Source organism: Ascaphus truei, chromosome 6, assembly GCF_040206685.1.
Source record: "Ascaphus truei isolate aAscTru1 chromosome 6, aAscTru1.hap1, whole genome shotgun sequence".
NCBI lineage: Eukaryota > Metazoa > Chordata > Amphibia > Anura > Ascaphidae > Ascaphus > Ascaphus truei.
This window is the reverse complement of record NC_134488.1, coordinates 65632906-65648586: the sequence shown is the minus strand read 5'-3', so window position 1 is coordinate 65648586 and position 15681 is coordinate 65632906. Positions and strand designations below refer to the sequence as shown.

At 43.3% G+C, this 15681-nt stretch overlaps 1 long non-coding RNA gene across 1 annotated transcript in view; it reads left to right on the top strand.

Annotated features, from left to right (window-relative positions):
• Positions 1-9183, top strand: part of LOC142497185 (uncharacterized) — a 34426-nt gene extending 25243 nt beyond the window's left edge. The window contains exons 2-3 of the long non-coding RNA XR_012802196.1: positions 5159-5245; positions 5356-9183. This is a non-coding gene — a long non-coding RNA (uncharacterized LOC142497185). The remainder of the gene's footprint in view (positions 1-5158; positions 5246-5355) is intronic.
• The last annotated feature ends 6498 nt before the right edge of the window (positions 9184-15681 follow it).

Genomic DNA, 15681 nt, shown 5'->3' with positions numbered 1-15681 from the left:
CTATTTTTGGACCGAAACGTCAATCTTTTATTAAACATTCTGTTTTGCAAAGACCATATGAGTGCAGCTTATTTGTAATAAATATATATAACATATAAATATATATGTAATACCCTTGAGGCTGTTATTTGCATTTGTTTTGCAGCCAGGAGACAGCTGGGCTGTAGTTTTGTTATTAGATTGCAAGATCTGCATATTAGGCCCTGTTTATATTGACAGTCCGACAAACAGTGAAATGTGATCATTTATGAGAATAAGGCCACACTTATAGTGGAAAAATCACATTGAAGTGACTTCCAGCGTTCGCGACCAAGCTGACGCGTCGCTCATACTATAAGCGCACGCAACGGCGTCAATACATTTTGTTTTGATGCGACGTCGCTGTCGCCGGCTCTATAAGCTCAGCCTAAGGCTGTGTTTATAAGAGGCGCACATGATCCTCAGCGCTGCAAAGCTTGGTCCTGGTGGCCCCAGTCGGCGTGCGTGTGCGGGCACACAAGGCGCAATGCGCGGCAGCCTTTGCCAAAAGACAAGATTTTGGTCTTTTGGAGCAGCGGCTGAGCATTGGCCACGTCACGGCGGTGGTTCAGCCAATAAGGCGGGGACAGTGACATAGAATATTACATTGTGATCAGAGTCTCTGCTCAGGGGATCTCAAAGTCTGGTAAAGTAGTGAGAATGGTTCATACGATCCAAGAAAGGGCTTCTGAAAGGAAATGAAGAAATAGAGGGGACAAAACTGCAGTGTGCTAAAAACAGGCTTTGAAGAATGAACGCAGCAGCCCCGCCAATAAATATATCAGCTTTGTGCTTTACTTAACCCTTCCACTGCCTGACAGGGCGAGTGCTTTGCTTTGTAATGCATTTCAGGCAGGGAAATTGTTCGTTCTTCCAGAGTTTCAATTCCCTCCTGTGAACTTTGTTAGGGATACAGTGTATCAGAAGCTTCATTAAGAAGGGATGCTTGTTTTTGTCTGCACTAGTCCTTTTAAGCAGTTTGTTGTATCACGTCTTAGCAGGAGAGAGCCCCATCTGGTTTGAGTGAAGCAGGGTTTTTTTGTGATTCTACATGTGCTGGGATGCAGCCATCTCCGGGGCTCTCTCTAATTAAATGAGAGGAGACCGAGCCTGTAATGTAGCTCCATCAGGGAAGTGCAGAGGGCCAGCCAGCCTGTGGAAAGGGGCGGGGGGGGAAGGGGCGCACGGGGGTACTAAAAGCCTCCAGCGTTAAGAAGCACTTAACAAGGCTGCAGGCAGCTTTTAATTATAAGCCCAAAATAGAAGCAGAAGACAAAAGGAGGAAGAAAGAGTGCATCAAAGAAAGTGACAATAGGAGATGTGGAAGGCATACTGTGAGGCAGAGGAGGAAGGAATGGGCTGTAAGAGGACAGGGCACATTTGGGCTGTGGTGATATGTATTTTATCGGGTGATGTTCTTATAAAGAGGTACACACCTGGGCTGTGGTGAGATGTTCTTAAAATGGAGGGGGGAGCGAGGGTGGTTGCTTATAACAGGGACTCCACCTATAGTAAGTGGCACACCAGGGCTGTGAGGAGTAGATATGGGTGAACCAGTCCAAATCCGTTCCCTGGAATTCCGCGGATTTTTTAGACCAAATCCATCTGCACCACCAAAATCCGTCTGCGGATTGAGTACTAAAAAAGATGAGCAGAGTAAATCAAATCTGTAATTGAAGACAATCCAGATTCATTTTTTAAAATCCGAACTTGGATTTCATATTGAATCCGACATTTGTTGCCAGATTGTTAAAAATATGCACACAGATTAAATCTGAGAGAGAGACTTTCAATATAGTAGTGTCTTCCTTCAGTTGTATATATTGTCACCATGAGGATTGATCGGACTAACAAGATCTTTGTAGCGCCAGAAAGAACACAGAGATTTAACAAATTTGAGTTTATTTAGCTGGAGCTAACAGTAAAATCACACAATACATATAATCACAATGATGCAGTACCAGCAGAAGGGAACAATGGAGAACATCTCATTTCACTAGATGCCAGGTGCTGCCATAGCTAACGTATGCTTTTCTAAGCTGCAGCTCTAGCAGTGTGAGCTAAGCCTGTTGATGGCTAGCATCACTGTCACATCTTACTTTTGAGCTGCTCCCTGCTCATACATGTAGCTAATCCATCTTGCATATCTCACAGGTCTCTCAGGTGTGTTCCATAAGGAACATTAACATGACAACCAGGAAGTGGTCTGTTTTAAAGGAGGCCAGGGGAGGGAGCTACTGCATCTGGATGAGCACTCATTTTGGTGCTACATGATGGTTATGCACAAAGGGGGCTATGGTATAACAGAACAGGGACAAAAATATTCACCATGACATCTGCCAGAGTGCCAGACACTCGGGGATTAGCTCTACAAACTGCAGAAAGTGATTCCACTGGCTTCCCACAATACACAAAGTGTTATTGGGTTAGACAAGTCTAAGGCACCTTATGAGGAATGGACTATGGTGTCAGACTCAACAGGATCAGAAATTGAACCCACACAACCTCTGTTATTTAGTACACAGCTCTAGCATTGTGAGCTAAACCAGCTCAGAGATAGCACCACTGTCACAGTACACTTAGTTTTGAGCTCTACTTCTCATTGAGTGCTCATACCTGTTCAAAGCACTTTACCCTGTTCTGGGTTATAGAAGCATACAGTATCTAATAAGAAGTTTTCTGCCCTGAGACGCTATCAGGTGCGAAAATACAGCTTTCAGTCCATTTATTTGAATAGGCGGTAATGTTTTCCAGCACCAAAGGTGCCTTATCACAGAATACTGCTTAGTAAATATAGCCCACTGTCTTTATCCTTTATATGAGTATAAGTACTACTAACTCATGTCACCAGCTAACTTTGCTATATTACTTTCTCTCCGTCTGCTTTATTTGCTGTGCTTCACCTTGTTTTTACTTGTGTGTGTCAGTAAACCTGTGTTTTATTTAATCTCACCTGGCCTCAGTAACTCATAGCCCTCTGAACATATTATTCCTTTGTGCTTGAAGTCCTTTCAAGGTTACAATTAACAAAATAGATATCCATTGGAGGTATGCTAGTAGTAGACAGTGTGCACTGCTAGCCATCAGCCAGTTTAGCTCACACTACTACAGCTGTGGCCTAGAAAAGCAGTGGTTGTGAGTTCTAGTCCTTCTCGGTCATATACCATTCCAATCATTAGGTTGGCGCCTTAGGCTTATGGGACTCATTTAAATATACTTTGCATAGCCATTAGGGTACCTCGGGTGTGCTCCTTTTTCAGCACAGGCAACTCTCCCTAATTTATTAGTTTATTTGGAGGGGCATTTGAGGGGATATATATATATATAGGGGATATATATATATATATATATATATATATATATATATATATATATATAACTGAAGACACTACTACTATAAATTGGAAGTCTCTCCTCTTTTTGAGATGATCCGCAGACCAAAGGACCTGGCGGTTTTGTAAAGGAGTCCTTATAACAGGATGAGGCATGTTGGTGCTGTGAGATGTTCCTACTGTATATGTGTGCTGTGGTGCTGTGCTCCTTCTCTCCTGTTGGGCACCTGTATAAGAAGGTGCTCTCAGCACAAAATCATAGGTTTATGAGATGGAATCCTACAGGCAGGTGGAGGATTAGGAGGTATTATCTGGGAAGGCTTTATTCTCACTAGGAGATCCTGTTATTTTTTTCACACTGTATCTGACAGCACAGAGTAAACTAAGCTCAGCTCAATGAATATCTGTGTGTCAGTGTGATAATCCGTGTGTGTTTTCATGCTTGTATGTGTATATGTCATCACCTCCATTTATGTTATGTGATGTAAAGGGGTGAGTCATTGAGTGCCTGTATATATGTCTTTGTCATTATATATGTCTCTGAAGTACAATAATACCACTCAATAGTTTGGCGCACACACATCTTCCCCCCCCCCCCCCCCTGAAACTGGTAATAATGATGAGCACTGATCTGCAGGTTTATTATTAATTTTCGGGTTGCTGGTTACTGTCTAGCAGCTGTAATCTCATTATGTGGACACTGATATGTGTGTGTTTTTCTAATGCTGGTCAAATTATAGCACAGCCATTTGAGTGTATATTTGTTACACTGTACACCAGGGCTCGTCAAATGATTTCCCAATGGTATAGTTAGAAATAAATTAGGCATAGTAGGGCCACAAGAGTATTATAATTTAATTTGAACACATTTAAAGACATGTTTTTTTTTCTACTTTGACCAATTTCAAGCATTTATAATACTGTATGTACCATACCAGTATATATTTATTTGACCTTAGATTACAAGTGAGTTTCAATTTTAACAAAAGGCACTTAGCAGCCTGGCCAGCTACAATGAAATTAGCAGAAGCAGACAGTCCAGGGGCATCTTCAAGGCCTTCTGCAGGCCTGATTTTGTCCACTGGCACACAAATTGAAGAGCCAAGCAGCTGTTCACCATAATAAAAGCACTACTTGATGTGATGCTGGTTATATTGTAGCTCCATGATAACAGCTGTGATCAGTGTTTTATATATTTGTAATGCTGGTTCCAGTGTACAGTACATCCGCACTGATTGATCAATGCATTTGTGCATGATAATAGCTCTGATCGTTGTGTGGGTGTCTCTCAGTGTAACACAGGCCCAGCTGTGTGCCTCTGGGGAGCTTCGGCTTTAGCTGCCAATGTCTCTGTCTGTATGTGTATGAGATGAACGTTTTTTCCTCTCTGGCCGTAAATATTCTGTTCTCTCACACAGAGCCAGACTAATCCCAAGGTGAAACCATGCAGACTGTTACTATTTTTATCCTAACAAAACTATTAGAACATGTTTCATTCATGGATTTTTTTTGTTTTGTTTTCCTCGAGGTCAAATTTCCAGTTTCTGAAATGTACCATTTACCTGTTCGCCATATTTCTGTTGATACTGTACATAACCCGCCACTAGAGGTGACAAACCGCCACACGTAGCATGTGGTGTGATTAAATATTATTTGACACACACACATTTAAATTCCAATGCATTTTAGAATGGTACATTAGATGCATTAATGCAGCCATCGCTGGGGCAGAATCATGTCTGTGCTTTTCTGGGGCTCTGACGCATGAAGCCGCAAAGGGAATAAATAATATTGTTGCTTTCTTACAGTTGAGTAAGTTGATGCACAGGAACAGAGAGGGGACTGAACCTGCAATCTTTCACATTACACCACATCTCCTGATCTCTGTCCCTCAGGTGCGTCACCATCCTGAGTGTGGGGAGCTGGATAAGTCAGAAGCACAAACACAGTATGTCACGGAGGAGAAATCTGGTGCTAATTATCTTCTCTTGATCTCTTCCAGCAGCAGATTCAGCAGCATGGGAAGTATTCCACGTAGGAAGAGGAGGGAACCTAATGTTTTTCATCTCAGTCCTGCTCTCCCTCCCCCTCATCTGAACCTTCTGCTCATTCTCAAAAGTGATGAGTGTAAAGGCAATTGGAAGTACTATTACTTTCTATCCAACCTAGAAATTGACCTATTTGTATAGTTTTTTTTAAAGAAATGGGAATTTGTTCTCTCTTTGATATAACAAACTTTTTTAGTTGCTTTATTGGTAGTAAAAAAAAAAGAAATACAATTAATCCCTGCCTTTTACTTTGTAATAGTTGAATTGCTGCATTTTCAGTAAACACAGCTCTGAGATAATAATGAAAAATCACACTGAGTCTGTAAATGTTGGCATTTATACCATTAAAATGACATTTCAAGTGTTATTTAATTGTGCTTCTACCAGGTACAGTACAATACATTACTTCTGCACTGTGTGCTTGAGTTATTGATTTGGAAAGTAGTTATATGGGGTTATAATACTGTAGGTGTAATGGGATGAGTTACTTTAAGCACATATACGCACGTGTCAATTTCTGCTTCTGTTTGTATCATTTTTAGACATTAAAAAAGCTATGTTGGGGGAGCAAACGAGATGCGAACACAACCGGAAGCATAGTCCGCGGCCAGGGTGCAACCGAGCGTGCTGCCTCTAGAGTGCTGTGATGTCAGGCGCTCAGGTTGCCCGGGCAATTCCTGGCCAAAATAGCCGCGCCCCCCGATGCGCTTATCACAGAGCTGGTTCGCCTTCATTAGGTGAACCGCTATCGTGATGCGCCAGCGAGCGGCAAAATCAAATTGATTTGCCTTGCCCAGAAGCTGAGCGCCAGGCACTCACGGACACGCGTGCGCACATGCTGGTCAAACACATTGTCGCAATGTGTTTGAGCGTGCACGCTCTCAGCCTAGACAAGCCCTTAAAGGGAGAGCTCTGCACGTAACAGGACGATTCAAAATCAGCTCCAGACCTCTTGAAACGCGGTAAAATCAGCGCAGCAGGCAAACGCAATACCCCGGGCACACCAACAATGCCAAAAGGAAAGAAAATGCAATCTGTAGCGGAGGCAGCAGACTTCTTCCGGCGGAGAGATGGGACTCGTGACCACGGCAGCCATCTTGGTGAGGAAGAGTTAGAGATAACTCCAGCAACAGACCCTGTATTGATACATAAAGGGTATTCCCTCTAAAGGATTATATTCATCTTTACTGAAAACCCTTGCATTATATTTGAGGGTTCAACTCTAAAGATCTATCCTGATCTCTCCCCAATTACCCTAGCCTACAGGAGGGAGCTGAAGCCCATCACTTCGATACTGCGAACCAGCGGAATTAAATCTCAATGGGGCTTTCCCTTTCGCTTACTGGTTTGGTACATGGGTAAAGCGTTAACAGCAAGGAACATGTGTGAGGTGGAGGAGCTGCTGAAAAACATAGGCATAAGGCAGAAGTCACTGGCCAGAGAATCAGAACAAGGAGAGGACGGGATCGCTTACTACAATTGAAAGAACCTGGGAGCAAGGTTGAAGAGTAAAATGGAAAAGTTTATTTCACGTGAGAGAGAGTTTTGGATTATTGATCATTGTTCCCTGGATCTGCAGTTGACTCAAAGCTGGATATTTGCAAAATCTTCAGAAGAATATATTCTGTTTTGTATAGGAAGGGAAGAAACCCAGAATAAGCCAAAAAGTTAGGTCCCAAAGAAAAGGTGGTAACAGTCCTTTGTCTACAAATGTATTATTTAGCTTCCCCCCAAGTTAGATGGATTGAAATAGAGAACTCTTTCATGAAGCCTCTTCATACAGTAACTCAGCATGGCTCCATAAGACTAGTCTGCTCCTAAATAAGGCCCTACCAACAATTGCCCACTCCCTGAAAATGTGGGACAGGTTTGGTCTTTAGAGAGGTCTCTCAAGTTCATATACAGGCATGGTACCTATCTTCTCACCGGCCTTGGGGGTGAGCAGTTTACCTGTTGGACTAGGTATGGACACTTAAGAGCTCAAGACATGTTTGTAAACACAAATATCAGAACATTTGCAAATCACAAAGAGACTAAACAGATTCCGAATACTGAGTTTTTAAGATACGCTCAGATTAGACACTTTATCACAACCAATACTTCGAGAGACCTATACTACAAAATACAGCTTTTGAAATTATATGCTCCTCTACTCCAGCAAAACAGCTAATTTCACTCCTTTATATAAATATTCTCCTCATTACAGGTGACTCGAGCATTTACATATCAAACTACAGGAGGAGTATCTTGGTAAACAGATGAAAATACAGAGATATGGGAAACTATATCTAGGATCTCATTGAATTCATTTGTAAAAGGGAAGAGCTATAAGCTTTTATATAGATGGTACTTGACGACGGCCTCAATACACAAGTTCCCTTAACAGACTTCCCCTTTGTGTTTTGGGGATGTGGTCAGAATCGTACTTTTGATCACATCTGGTGGTAATGCCCATTAATTAAAAAGTTATGGACTTAGGTGTTTGAGCTTCTCAATGACACTCTGGGCACAATGTTGGTACCTTCCCCATGGGAGGCTCTCCTCCATAGTAGGCCCCGAGGACCAATGGTAGACAGAAGAAACTGATTAATCATATTTTCTCAGCAGCTAGATTTACTATTGCAAAAGCATGAAAGGGGCCTGCCCCTAGACTTCCCTCAATCATTAATATGGTGTCAACACAACAACTTTCAGCTTGCCTTTCCGATTCCTCTGACACATGATGATTTGGGAACCCCGGGTAATAACATTTTGACAAAGCCACACTATCAAAGTAAACTAGAGACAAAGCTGGTATTCATAACATGCCAGTTAGATCCCACAATGGTGAGGTTATATATTAACGGGTTGATAAAACGCAATAGACCTGCGCAATTTTATGTTTGTTTTTATTGAAGTCTGCATAATCTATCCCCCCCATCCCTCCCAATTTGATATTTTGTATTATGTATTTTATGTTGTTTCCTATTCAATGTTCCTGTGACAGGGTAAATAAAAGCCACCAGCTATATGCCTGGCAGACATATGTTTAGTCTGCAGTGCAGCTGTTATGAGGTTAACTTCAGCTGGGAAGCTCATGGCAATTAGTTGAATCCCAGCTGCCTAATCAAGGTGTGTTAAAAACCCCAGGATGTGCACACATTCTGCTGGCTGGTCAGGAGAGAAGTAAGTTGCTGAAGAGATTACTGATAGAAGGTCTGTCCTTTTGTATGCCGTCTGAAGCAGGGAAATACCCTGAAACTCTGGAGAGAGAACAGCTTGATTTAAGGTCTGTTTGCAAAGTACATTTTGATGAACTGTTGTGTCATGCACTCTGAAGAAACCCTGTTTTGTTTACATGCTGAAGATAAGCTATTTTTCTTTTGTTTGCTGATGAGAAGCTATTTGTTTTTGGTGTGCTGTATGTTTTAAGTCTAAAATAAATAAGCCTTATCCAAAGAACCCGCGTGTGTAGTTGCATGTACCCTGCAACAGTCCCCCTTTATTTTTTGTACCCCCATAACAATTTGGCAAAATAAAAACTAAAGCTATGATAGGTCAAAAAAGTGACAACAACCCTCCACCAAACAGCGTCCAGTAAAAAAAAAATATCACTTGTGGTGCATTTGCATGTCTCGGGTCAGCAACCCTGTTATTCCCTGTTATCACTTACAATGCTTCCACAGCAGCCAGGGATTCTGGATAATCACATGCAAATGAGCACACAGTTGCTTCTTGTCCATTTAACATGAACTCCTGCAGTATAAGCGTATGCCTGCGGTATTACACAGCTTTTGAGACACAGCCTGGGATAAAGAAATGCATAGCCAGGAAACCTACTTACAGGGAGCTTTTTTTTAACTTTTGCATCTCATCAGTCCTGGCTATCAACGTGAAGCTGTTAAGCATTTTTGGTTTGTTTGGTGTGAGCTGGGGTTTATGCATCTGCCTAAGAGATATCTATCAAATAAATGAAAGTAGATGGACATAATACCACACCCCCCTGCTTTCCCCTGAATAAGAAGAGCACCCAGTAAATGTAAAAGAATACCCATAAGCCCATGGTCTCAACGTAGCTTGATTCCTTTGCCATATATGCTGTAACAACTCAAGGGCCCACAAGTCTATATAACCTGTTGAGAGGACATCAAACATGATAGATCTGGCATGAATTAACCGCCCACAAATATACAAGCTGTGACTTTTTCTTTTTTCACTCTGCGGCTTCCGGAGTTTCTTTCATTTGTTACTGATGCTAAAGAACGGAGCGGGAACTCACTGCCACGCTGCGAAGCGTTAATAAAAGCAGCTCGATACACAGACCCCCTGACGTCAGAGCTCTGAGTGGAGACAAATCTAATGGTGAAATCACATCTGGATCCAGACACAGAGGGGGCCCGGAGCAGACGCAGGGAAGGGGGTTAGGATCAGAGCCATCCAAAACACTGTGAGCAGCTTCAGCCAACATCTTATCCTAGGATATAAACAGGCAGAAGCCCAGGACGCAGCACAGAGATGTGTGTTTGTGTGTAGCTAATAAAGAGAAAAAAAGCAGAGAGAAAATAAAAACAGAAGAGGAACGTAGAACAAAGGAGATGTCAACGAAGGAGAAAGTCCGACTCCATTTTCCAGCCCACACTTTCTTGTTTGTTGATATTACCTTGTAACCAAACTCCATTGTGTTTTTTATAGTAAAATATTACTTCTGTTTTTATGTCTTGCGTTTTTTTAATTTTTGTTTTAGGATCCCAAGGTATGGGATTCACAATCCAGAAAGAACAAACTGCTGAATATTTCTAAGAGTTTTCATCTGCCCCCTCCCTCCTTCCCCCAATAAAAAATAAATAAAAACAGTTTTGTGGAAGAAAAGTCACTCTAGAGCCAAAAAGTCAATGGTTCCTGCGTGCTAAGATTATATATATGTAAAAAAATTGTGTGTGCGTCCAAAAAGTAATACAAACCATCATAAAATATTTGTCAAAGTATGAAGACATCATTTCTTGTCTTAAATTACCTGATTGATACAATTTAAATGAAAGCAGAATTATGTGTATTTTTTGTATTTATAACTAGATTGTAACATCGCCGGAAGAAGAGATCAGTGTATCTCGAAAGCTCGCACAAATAAAAGCATTATGTTAGTCACAGAACGGTATCATCTATTTATTTTTTGATTATTGAAGCTCGGCTAACACAGTACTGATACCTCTACATGTAACTAGTATTACCAAATACAAATATCACTTGTGAGCACATTCACATCTGAGACAGGTCTGCAACCCTTCTTTTCCCCATTATCTCTTAGCATACAATGCTTCCACTGTAGCTAGGGATTCTGGGAAATGACATGCAAATGAGCACACAGTGTCACCTTTTGCTTCTTATCCATTTTAACATGGGGCCCTATAAGCTTATGCTTGCCGTATTACAGATTTTCAGCACAACCTGGGTTAAAGAAGTGCAGAGCCAGTAAACCTGCTCACAGAAAGCCCTTTTGGGTCCAATCAGTGTGAGGCTGGTTATACTGGCTTTGCAATTTACTACTAGAATTAGTAAATATAAACTATTAGTGTAATATTATTTATAGTAGCTATACTGTGAAAATAATACATGCTGGTAATCTACATAATGGAACATCCACGCTGCATGACATACATTTTGGATTAATACATAGCAAGTAAATTCTGCACTAACACTATTAACAGACTTTTTAGGGTTTACTCCAAGTGGCAAGTGTTGGACAGTTGTGACACACCTTCTACTTTCTTTTGGTGCACAAAACATTTTTAGTACGTACTATTTACATCTTCATGCCAATCGCACTCCGTGTCTCTGCTCCCCAAAAAATGTAAAACTCCTTTTTGACGCTGATGGTGCGGATTGAGAAATTTTAGGTTAGTACATTGGTGCACACAAGCTCAATGTAAAATGTGGCAACAAAAAGCTGTTTTGCAACCCGTTGTAAATATGCCCTATGTGTTTCTTCCCAACCCCTTTGTTCATCTGCATTATTCTGATTACAGACTTTCTTTTGAAGTATTGAACAGAACTGATGTATTGTAATAAATACAGGGCTAATGAAATATGGCTGCCATCTGGAATTTTTTGAATCTTAGGAATATGTAAAGTAGCATCAATTGTATATTTCTGGCCCTTTGCTAGTGTGTCATTCCCACATATGGAAGATTGTAACTATATCTTATGAAATTAACAGAATTGCCTGTAGAAGCATTACAGTTGTAATGATATCACAGATAGCAGCCTCTCCTAAAGGAAAATGTAAGGCTAAGGCCCCAGTCCTCCCTAATGCACGCGCGTCTGGCGGCATGGCGGCGCGTGCAGAGACTACAGCCGCGTTCAGCGGTCTGTAGGGGGGCTCTAGAGGAGCACGGTGGGTCGGGCAATGATGGGGTGCGGGCATGATGGGGCATATCTGCCCTACCATTTGCTGCGCGCCAACCATGTGGCCACATCGCTGCACGGGAAGAAACAATTATTGTCTTTCCTGCTAGCGTACGCGTCACAACGCTTTGCGCGCCCACATGCACACAGCCACTGGGGCCTGCCCATAGATGGCTGTGCTGTGGTGTGTGGCGCGCACGCCGTAGCACGCACCGCCGTGACTACCGGGGACTCAGCCCAAGGATTTCTCTATCATTTTAGTTTAGTTTACAGTCAATCTTAAAGCTTCATTACCAGAGCAGTCTCTGTGGCACATTGAACCACAAGCCTCTCTGGCACCAAAGCTGTTAAAAGGGTATATAACCCCCCTGCTGCCAAATAGAATTGACAACATGGTGCTGGCATCCTTTGATCCTTCGTGGGATGGGGTTACGTGTGGCACAAGTGAATTTTAGCATGTTTAATTCATTGGAAGGCAGTCTCACTCACTAGGAGGGAATCTCACTCATTGGAAGGCAGTCTCACTCACTAGGAGGGAATCTCACTCATTGGAAGGCAGTCTCACTCACTAGGAGGGAATCTCACTCATTGAAAAGCAGTCTCACTCACTAGGAGGGAATCTCACTCATTGGAAGGCAGTCTCACTCACTAGGAGGGAATCTCACTCATTGGAAGGCAGTCTCACTCACTAGGAGGGAATCTCACTCATTGGAAGGCAGTCTCACTCACTAGGAGGGAATCTCACTCATTGGAAGGCAGTCTCACTCTTGACAACATGGTGCTGGCATCCTTTGATCCTTCGTGGGATGGGGTTACGTGTGGCACAAGTGAATTTTAGCATGTTTAATTCATTGGAAGGCAGTCTCACTCACTAGGAGGGAATCTCACTCATTGGAAGGCAGTCTCACTCACTAGGAGGGAATCTCACTCATTGGAAGGCAGTCTCACTCACTAGGAGGGAATCTCACTCATTGAAAAGCAGTCTCACTCACTAGGAGGGAATCTCACTCATTGGAAGGCAGTCTCACTCACTAGGAGGGAATCTCACTCATTGGAAGGCAGTCTCACTCACTAGGAGGGAATCTCACTCATTGGAAGGCAGTCTCACTCACTAGGAGGGAATCTCACTCATTGGAAGGCAGTCTCACTCACTAGTAGGGAATCTCACTCATTGGAAGGCAGTCTCACTCACTAGGAGGGAATCTCACTCATTGGAAGGCAGTCTCCCTGACGGTGCTCATCTCCAATCAGGAAGCGGACTCACAGGGCTGAGGTAGGGATACAGAATAACCGGACACGAGTCCTGTTAGAGTATCAGAAGTCGGTTAGCAAGCAGGAGGCCAGGGCTGGTGCCAGTGGTGCAAAGTCCAGTAAACAGGCACAGGGTCAGGGCAGGCAGAAAGCAGCAACGTCTGGGTCACGGCCCGGGGTCAGCGACAGGGAAATCCAAACAGACAAAAGGGTAAAGTGTGACACTTTGGCAACAGGAAATGCAAATGTAAGAACCTTGTTTGACGACTCCCACCAGGAAGTGCAGCCTTATATCAGTAACCAAAATGGCCAAATTAACCAAAACCAAAATGGCCAAATTGAGCAGAAAGGGCCGGCAATCAGGAAAACCCGGACTGGCAGCAAAACCCGGCGCGGATCGAGCAGAATCCTTACAGTACCACCCTCTTTAGGGAAGACCTCCGGGCGATCTACGCCGGTTTGGCAGGAGATTTCCGATGAAAAGCCCGGGCCAGGTTAGGGGCATGGACATCCCTGGATTTGATCCAAGAATTTTCTTCGGATCCATAACCCTTCCAATGGACCAGGTACTGTAGCCTGCCACAGGATCTATGGGAATCCAGTATCTGCCGTACTTCAAATTCTTCCTGACCATCCACCAAGAACGGTCTAGGAGGAGGGAGAATAGGAGGAGAGAAGGTGTTCTGGACGAACGGCTTTAGGAGGAAGTTCCAGTTTGAACGCCACCGGGCTGACCTGTTTCAGTATTTTGTAAGGTCCAATGAACTTAGGCTCGAGTTTGGAGGAAGGCAGTTTCAGCCGGATATTTTTTGTCGCCAGCCAAACCTGATCTCCCACTTGAAACGGGGGAGGTGGTCATTGACGTTTATCCGCCTGGATTTTTTGCTGCAGGGCAGCTTTGGTTAGATTGGCCTGGATCTTCTTCCAGACTAATTGGAGTTCTTGGATCTTATCATCCACTGAAGGAACTCCGGAGAGAGGACTGGAAGGAGGAAGGGCAGCAGGGTGGTACCCGTAGTCACAAAAGAACGGAGATTCCAGTTTGGAATCGTGTTTCATAGAATTGCGGGAAAACTCGGCCCACGGGAGCAGATCAACCCAGTCGTCCTGTAGTTCAGATACAAAACATTGCAGGAATTGTTCTAAGGACTGATTGGCCCTTTCCATTAATCCATTGGACTGGGGGTGGTACGAAGAAGAAAAATTAAGGGAAATGCAAATTCTTTGGCAGAAGGCCTTCCAAAATCTTGAGACGAATTGAGATCCGCGTTCCGAGACTATATCCGTGGGGACTCCATAAAGGTGAAATATCTCCTTAATAAATATCTCAGATAGTTCTGAAGCTGTGGGTAGCTTCCAGAGAAGAACCAAATGTGCTTGAGGTGTGAAGCGATCGACTACTACCAATATGGTAGTCATACCCCTGGAGGGTGGCAGTTCCATGATAAAATCCATGGATAAGTGGGTCCATGGATGGGTGGGAACTGGTAAGGATTGGAGCAGCCCACAGGGTAATGTCCTCGGCACCTTAGTCTGGGCGCATATCATGCAGTCTGCTAAAAAATCTTTCACGTCTTTGCGGATCTCTAGCCACCAAAAGATTAGTTCAAGGAAATCACGTGTGACCAGCTGTCTTGGAGTTATGACCCCATTGCAATACTGACTTCAAAATTGGAGAGGGACAAATAATTTGGACGAACGAGTGGACGTTGACCTGTGATCGTCTATCTGGGCCTATGAAATCTGTTGCAGAAGTGAGGATGAAACTGCAGAAATTATCTGAGAAGATGGAATGATGGGCTCCTGCTCTAACTCCTTGGCGTCGTCTGGAGAGAATTGCCTGGATAGATCATCTGCTTTGATGTTCTTGGATCCTTGACGATAGAAGATCAGAAAGTTGAACCGAGTGAAGAAGAGAGCCCACCTCGCCTGATGCATCCCAAGTCTCTGCTCCTTCAATGTATTCGAGGTTCTTGTGATCATTAAGGATTGTGATCGGAGAAGTTGCCCCTCAAGCAAATGTCTCCATTCTTCTAGAGCCATTTTCATGGCCAGAAGTTCCTGATTCCAAACATCATAATTTCTTTCTGCAGCAGAATTTTTTTTAAGAAAAGAAGGCACAGGGGTTGAGTTCCCATGAAAATGCTTCCTTTGAGAGAGAACGGCTCTGACTGCCAGATCAGATGTGTCCACTTTAAGCACAAAGGGTTTTGTAGGATGTGGATGGATCAGCACAGGTGCAGACGAAAAGGCGGACTTGAGCTTCTCGAAAGCCAGAAGAGTCTCAGAGGGCCATGTCTTAGGGTTTGCCCCTTTCTTAGTAAGTGTCGTAATGGGTGCAACCACCTTGGAGAAGTTTCTGATAAATCGTCGGTAGTAGTTTGTAAACCCAAGAAATCATTGAGTTGGTTTGAGGCCTGTTGGTAAAGGTCAATTTAGCACTGCCGATACTTTCCCGCGATCCAACTCAAACAAAAGGGTAGACATGAAATATGCAAGGAAGGAAATCTTCTTCTGTTCAAACTGACATTTCTTGGGATTGGCAAAGAGGGAGTGGGTGTGGCAAAAACCTTTGAATGCTTGGAGAAAGGCAGCGGCGTTGTTAACCAGTGGGCATTCCTTTTCTCAGACAGGGGAGGCCCAAGCCAAAG